At 58.3% G+C, this 8,051-nt stretch overlaps 1 pseudogene; it reads left to right on the top strand.

The window, feature by feature from the left end:
* The first annotated feature begins 6,974 nt into the window (after positions 1 to 6,974).
* Positions 6,975 to 7,820, top strand: LOC140219475 (uncharacterized; annotated as a pseudogene).
* The last annotated feature ends 231 nt before the right edge of the window (positions 7,821 to 8,051 follow it).

Here is an 8,051-nt window from a genome sequence, read left to right on the forward strand (position 1 = left end):
ACGCCAGGTGGCAACCATCATGGCTTCCACCGCAGCACTGTCGAGGCGTGCTGTCAGGGCGGCAGTCAGGGAGGAGCACCAGCAGCAGTCCTCAACCTTGGCGCGGTCATATGCGAGCGCGCTGAAAGGCCCCAGCCCCGCACCCAAGCGTCCGGTACCGGCCCCTCGAACCTCCCGCCGTCAGGCGACACGGGACAATGCTGCCCCCCCCCCTGGCCAGACTACAGTGGATCAGCTGGTAGCAAACCTGCTGGTTACCATGCAAGCAGTCGGCGCTATGCTGCCAGCTGAACACCCGTTACGATCCATCTGCCTGCATGCAGTGGCTTTACAACAGCCACCGAACCATCATGGCCAGTCCCACTGCTGAATGTCGGCCGCGCATCCTGCAGTGGAACTGCAACTCCCTGCGGCGAAGGCACGCAGAGTTGGCCGAGCAGCTGCCTCTGCACGACTACGACGTCCTCGCCTTCCAGGAAACGTATGCGCGTGCAGAGGAGGTCTCGCTGCCCGGCTACATCGGATACAGCAGCCCCACAGAGTGCCGACGCGACGACTGCGACGACCGCGACGACTGCTGCGCCCTGCACCGACGCGGCGCACCCGCCTGGCTCCCCTCGCGCAGCGGTGTATGTGCGTGCCTCTCTCCCGCACGCCCTCATCGCCACGGAACATCTGTGCTGTGCAGTGGTCGAGTGCGTGGCCGTTACCGTCCGTGTGCGCGGCACCGATACGTCGGTCGCGAGTGTGTACGTGCGACCCGTTCTGCAGTGCGACATGACATTCCTGTCGCGCCTCGCCGCTTCGCTCGCGCGTGACTGTGTGGTGTGCGGCGATTTCAACGCGCATCATGGGTGCTGGGGCTCTGCGAAGACCACCATCCGGGGGAAGAACTTGATGGGCGCGGCCGGTGCGGCGGGCCTTGCCGTCATCAACAGCGGCCAGCCCACCTTCGCCCGTCGCAGCGGGACCGCCACAGTGATCGATCTCGCGCTTGTTTCGGAGCGCTGCTCATACGAGTGGCAGCGTGCCCCGGACACCGCGGGATCCGACCACTTCCCCATCTCCCTCTCCCCCGTGCGGCCGAATCGCGGCGCCACGCGTGTGTACACGGTCGTGCGCTGGCCCATGTTCCGTGATTTCTGTGCCCAAACACCGCGCGGTGACGATTTCTTCGCGCACATCGCAGAGTGCGCGAATCGGGCTTCGACGCGTGTTGCCGTACCTGCCGGTTCCCCTTGCCCGGACATCAAGCTCCTCAATGTGCGCGCCGCTCGCCGCCGCGCTCAGCAGAGAGCGATGCGAGCCGGAGCCGAGGGGGACTGGACTTTGTACAACCGCCTGGACGCTGTGTGCAGAAGACACGCCCGTCAGCTGCGCCGCCGATCTTGGGCCGGCCTCTGCTCGTCGCTCGCCCAGCCGTGCAACGAGCGCCGTGGATGGCGAGTCCTCCGGGCCCTCCTGAACCCGAAGGCACCGCGGTTCCCGGTGCTAGCCATCGCCATAGCGCGCGGGATCAGCGAGCTGGAGCTCGCAGAGCTTCTGGCGAACGCTTTTGCTGCCACCCCTCCTGCTTCCAGCGCGCCCCCGGCTGTGTTACAGGCGCTGTACGCTGCGGTGTTCGTGCGGGGCGAAGCTCACACAAACCACGCACAGGCAATCACAAGCCTGTGCGAGAGTGACTTCACTCATCACGAGCTGCAGCGGGCCCTGTCGCGCGGCCGGCGCCGCCGCAGCGCGCCTGGGGCGGACGGGATCACGCTGCAGATGCTGCGAAACCTGGACAAGCCGCAGCGCCACCTCCTGCTCGACGCTTACAACGACGTCCTGCACAGCGGCTCCCTCCCGGATTCGTGGCGACATGCTGTAATCTTCCCCGTGCTGAAACGCGGCAAGCCACCTCACAGCCCTGCCTCATACCGGCCGATCTCCCTCACGTCTATCCCGGGCAAGACGATGGAGGCGATGGCTCTGTCCCGGCTCCAGTGGATTGCGGATGCCCGCGGTGCTCTACCTCCCGAGCAGTGCGGCTTCCGCGCTTGCCGCTCCACGGCGGACTGCATCGCTGTCGTCGTCGGCACCCTCGAGCAGGCCAGGCTCGACAGGGAGACTGCCTTCTTGCTGCTCCTCGATGTCCAGAGCGCATTCGACTGCCTCCCTCACGACACCATCCTCTCGGCCGTGCGGGCGCTCGGTGTGGAGGGCAGGCTCCTTGCTTACATCGAGGCCTTCCTTGCCGGGAGAACATCAGCTGTCCGAGTCGGGGGCACGGTCGGCTCGCCCCGTCCTGTGGGCTGCGTTGTGCCTAAGGGAAGCGTGTTGAGCCCGTTTTTGTTCAACCTTGCCCTCGCGCCCATCATCGAGTGCATTCCCAAAACGGGCTGCTTCCCTGTGCGTGCTGTGCTCTACGCAGACGACATCGCGCTTCTCGTGCACGGGCCGACCTCTGCGACGGGGGAGATGCGCTACCGGCTTCAGGAGGCGCTGGACGGCGTCGCGAACTTCCTGCGCGCCATCGGCTTGCGGCTGTCGTCGACGAAATCCGAGGTTATCCTGATCCGCCCCTGCGGTGTTCGCCGCCGCACCGGCTGCGTGCTCGTCGAAGGAGTGCCCCTGCCCTGGCGCCCGACAGTGCGGTACCTGGGGCTCACGATAGACAACCGCCTCACGTGGTTCGCTGCTGTGCTCCGGCTGCGCGCTGAGATGCGCCGAGTGGAGAGTGCGGTGCGCGGCCTTCTCGCCCGTGGCGACGGCTGCCCTGCCTCGTTCGCGGCGGCGCTCTACTCTGCGGTGGCACTGCCGAAAGTGTTGTACGCGCTACCACTGTGTCGTGTCAGTGCCCGGCTGTGGAAGCTCATCGACAGCGACCACCGCCGAGTGCTTCGCATGTGCCACGGCCTCCCTCGCTCATCGCGGGTTGCGGAGACGCTCGCGGAAACCGGCGCATGGCCCGTCTCTTTGACGGCTGACCTGCGTGCCCTCGGTCACCTCGAGCGCCTCTCCTGTGCCCCGGACGCAAGACCCATCCTGTCCCTCATCCGTTGCCTGCCCCAGTCACGAGTGGGAACAGTGTGCGAACTCTATGACAGCCTGGTGGTTGACCCTCCGCCCGTACCGCCGACCTGGCCACCGCCACACCAGCGCACGCCACTTCACGTGTGTCTCGACCTCCCGGGCGTCCGCTCCAAACATCGCACGCCTCTCTGCGCTGTACAGCAGGAGGCTGCTGCCAGGATCGAGGACGACCTGGGAGGAATGACGCACTTGTATGCCGATGGCTCCATCCTCAGCGACAGCTCTGCGGCTGCCGCCTGTGTTGCTCCCGAACTTGGCATCACGAAGCAGTGCCGGCTCTACTACCGGGCTTCCTCTACCACGGCGGAGCTAGCTGGACTTCACCTCGCTGCGGACATTCTCGAGGAGTCGCCGCACATCACCAGCGCGGCGATTCTCTGCGACTCGAGGTCCGCGCTGCAACAGCTGCTACTCGACGAGCGCGCTCCGCCCCTTGCACAACGCCTTGCCGTCCGTCTGCACGCACTGCAGGGGCGTTGCAACCTACGCCTGCAGTGGATCCCCTCGCACGTCGGAGTCGCGGGCAACGAGACGGCGGACCAGCTGGCCAGGCGCGCACACGACCCGTCGACCGCGCTGACAGACCGGGTGAGCTCGCTGGATACAGCGCGACTCCACTTCAGACGGGAGCTCGCGCTCCGCCATCCCGACGACCGAGTTGCGCAGGGGCGCCCACCGCGGTATCTCCCGCAGACCGGATTCACTAGGCGCGAGCGCGCCTTCCTCCTCCCCCTTCGTACCGGTTCTGTGTGGCCCGCCGAGCGGCGGCATCGACTGCGTGGAGCCCCCTCTCCCCTTTGCGGCGACTGCGGCGCGATCGAGACACTCCAGCACCTGCTATGTGAGTGCCCCATATTTTCGCTCGCGCGCCCGTCCCTTGCCCGTGTTTACCGGGGGCACGGCCTGCCGTGCGACACCGTGACTGAACTCCTGCACCCCTCGGGCTGCCCTTCACGCCTCAGGACACTTCTACGTGCGCTCCTGGCATTCGCCGAGGCTGTCGGCCTCGCCAACCGCCTTTAGCTCCATCCCATTTCCGCGGCGTGCTGCTGTTTCTGGTGCTCTTTCTCTCCCCCTACTTTCATTCCCTACCCCCTGTGCAGCGCTGTTGAGGTGTCCTCTGCTGAGAGACAGTTACTGCGCTGCACTTTACCCCAACCTTTCCTTCCAATCATCAAGAATCTCCTTCTCTCAAACCCTCGTGTTTAGGCGACGCGGCTCCTCTTTCCGCTCACAGCGCCATTCCTTTGTGCAGCGCCCGATGCGGGACGCCTCTGACGTGATGGCTGCGCCGTAGCGCGTCTGGTGAAAAAGCGTCCCCTGCGATGTGTGCCGAGCTGCTTCGGAGGAGTCATGCGTCTGCGTGGTACCACGGCCGCTCGACGCAAAGCAATGTGCTTTTGGATCGAGCGGCCGTGGTGGTGCTCCCAAGCGAGATAGAGGACGATCCAATCGAGGCGTCAGGCCCATTGTTTGGCTCGCGTAGATCGTTTCTCCCTCAGAGACACCGAGTTCTTTGGTTCGTTCTGCTTGCTCAGGCGCACGTTTCGTTGCCGCGCCGAACGCTGCGTTGCTCGGCGCTCACCGCTTGATTGGTGGGTGCAAAGTCCGATGCGGGGCGCATCAGAAGTGATCGCTACGCCGTAGTGCATTGTCTTACGCTGGAACCGCATAGCGCGTTTTTCGCGAGCGAAAAACGCGACGGGCGGCAAACGCCCGCGTTGCCGCCGACGCGCGAGCACCCGTACGAAAAAAAGGAGCGGCACTCTCGCGCCGCGTTTTCCGGGTTGCCAGACAACATAACTCTCAAAGACATGTATTGTCTCTGTTACCGCATATATAATATGCCCTTAAACTTACAGAACACTACAATAAAAATAATCTGAGTGTAACTAGACAGCGACATTTCTTTCTGAAGTGTAATTATCAAGCTTAATTTCAAGCAGCAATATTGTGTGCGAAACTGCGACTATGTACCTTCCGCATGCTGAGAAGCCGCTGCTTGTTTACAACTTCACATATAAAAAGGAGGGTCGGCCGCTTACTACCGAGCAGAAGAGGCGATTGCTACTATTAAGGGGGATGCTGATACTGAAGCAAGAAAAAATGCGGGTCAGGAGGTACATGTGGGTGCGGCCTGCTTGGTTGAGAAGAGAGCTAACACCATACACTGGTAATATTATTAGCAAATTGTCTTGCCAGTATTAGCGATGAGACGCGACGCTTCTCCACTTTAGTTATTAGGGCCTCGTTGAAGGTTGCTTTGTTCATTTTAAGTGAACACGATGCGCGAACGAAATCACGGTAGCACATGTTTTCCTTGACGCGCGCGCCAGTTCTGCCGAGAAAAAAAAAAAGTTCCGCCGTGGAAGTTCCGTCGAGATGCGCAGAAAGCATGGCCATCTGGTGGCAAAAATAGAACCAAAATGCCACGTGACCAAATGCCACGTGACTTACCTGAACTCTGATTGGTGGACGCGCCGCGCGACGCGTTTTTTTCTACTCCGAGCAGCAGCACGCGGCGCCGCGATTTCGTGGCGGATCATGCTGGGCAAGCGTCAAAATGACGCGCGCGTCCCACCATCCGCGCCTCAATCGCGCCTGAAATCGCGCCATGCGGTTCCGCCTTTACACCCCTTGGTGGGTCGACGGGAACGCTGTCGCGTTCCACTCCTGAAGGCGAAGCTTAAGCGTCGTCCAATTTCTTTCTTACAACTGTACTTTTTCCTGGCGCTATGGTGAACTGCGCGGTGTATGGGTGCAGTGCCCACTCGCGGAAAAGTGCGAAGGACGAAAACGTGGCGGAGGTTGGTTTTTTTCACATTCCATAAGTGATCACGCATCAGTGCGCACGGACAAATGAAGTGTCAACACGGAGGAGGGCGGAATAGTTTTCTCGTATTAACCGCAAGAATATGGACCGCAGTGCGAACCACTACAGAGTCTGCGGGAAGCATTTCATTTCAGGTAAGCCATAAAAGTTCGCAGATCGCAGTACCACGCTTGTTGGCGACCGCGGTACGTGATTATAAACAACTGCTGGCTGGTTGGGCGATAGCTCTCGGCGAGTTAACTACTCGTACTTCACGCAGGTCGTCCAGCATACCTAATGGATGACTCCAGTCCGGACTGGGCGCCCTCGCTTCATCTTGGGCACGGGAAAGAAATGAACGGCAACGCCTCGTCATCTCGATACGACCGCCCGCGGTACGTTATGACTTGTCCGCCCTTAAAATGCCACTGGTGACTTCTCACAAGCTTTCCACTTCTCCACTTTAAAGGAGTTTGATGGTTTTGTATTTCTCAAGTAGCTGAATGCAGGGTTCCTTTCCAGGCACACGAGGAAAAGGCGCCGAGCGGAGCGATCGGGAAGTCTCCTAAAGCAGCTGCATGAGAATGCACACGAAGGAAGCAGTGCTGTGCCGGATTCACCAGTGACCTCCGAAGACGATTAACCGCTTTTTGATGATGATCCTGATATTCAGGAGACTCCTGATCAAGAATGCACTGATGGAGGTACGTGTTTGCATGGAGTTAAGATTGCTACTGTTTTTGATTTTATGCATAGTTTTGATGTACTGTAACAGTACTCATATGGCTTTGAATGAAAAGTGCAAACATTTCTTGAACTATCATGCTAGACTGCTCTCTTTTTGACTAAGCATTGATAGGCAGGTTGTGGCCTGTTTGCTGCATCTTTTCAGGGAAGGCTGACTTTTCACATGTTACTGACTTGACAATGGAGCAAATTGAGCATCTTGAGAACGAGAATTGGCACCTGCTCTCAGAGGTCGGGGAAGTGCGAAACAAACTGAACATGCAAATGCTGACTGTAGATTGCCTGAGAAAACGAAGACATGTTGCAGTTTTACAGAGGATTGTCAAATTTCAGTCTTTTGATGGCCCTTCTTGAAGTGCTGAAGGAAGGAATGGCACATACAAGCCGAAACAGTCTAACCCTCTTCCAGAAGATGCTCATATTTCTCATCCGCCTTAGCTTGAATGTGCCATTGCAGGACTTGGCATACAGGTACTCGCTTTTGTATATTGGCTTGATAAGTGTTGCATTGTGTTTACAATATCTGTTGTCACCTGCAGGTTCAATGTATCCCAGTCAACTGTGTCTAGGGTTGTCAACAAGTGGATTGACGTGGCCTTTGTCCGCCTCTCCCGTGCTGTGAAGTGGCGAGAACCTGAAGAGTTGCAGCGAACAATGCCTATGGCATTTCGGCAGTGCTTCGGCACACGACTAGCTTTAATACTTGACTGTTTTGAGTTGTTTATAGAGCAACCTTCGTCTTTCCTGCCTAGATCGCACACATGGTCGAACTATAATCATCACAATACAGTCAAGTATCTAATCGGCATAGCTCCACAGGGCGTTATTATATTTATTTGTTGTGGGTGGGGTGGACGCTCGAGTGACAAGGTCATTACAGAGAAGTGTGGCGTGCTGAATAATCTCCAGCATGGGGACTATGTTTTGGCAGATAGGGGCTTCACTATTGGCGACAGTGTTGGACTTCATTGTGCAAAGCTTGCAATTCCTGCTTTCACCAAAAGCAAGCCTCAACTTTCAGCCTGTGAAGTAGAAAAGGCGCGAAAGCTTGCAAATGTCCGGATTCATGTTGAGATAGTGATTGGACTGCAATAAATACCGAATACTCAAGTACACACTTCCTGTGGAGATGCTTGCATCAAAAGAGAATGGACCCACTGTGCTCGACAAGATAGTCTTTGAGTAATACTTGTTGGGGGGCTAGTTGGTGCATGTTTCCAGAAGAGGGTTATAGCGCCGAAATAACACAGCACACAGCAAGCGAGACGGGACAGGCGCAACTTCCAACTGTTTATTCACCGCGTATGCGAATGAATATAAAGACAAACAAAGATGGGTAGCAATAACCACACATGCGCACGAGGTTTTTACAAAAAGCGGATAAAGATAGGTGAGGTACACACGTATCTCACGCCCG

This window comes from Dermacentor andersoni, chromosome 7 (genome assembly GCF_023375885.2).
Source record: "Dermacentor andersoni chromosome 7, qqDerAnde1_hic_scaffold, whole genome shotgun sequence".
NCBI lineage: Eukaryota > Metazoa > Arthropoda > Arachnida > Ixodida > Ixodidae > Dermacentor > Dermacentor andersoni.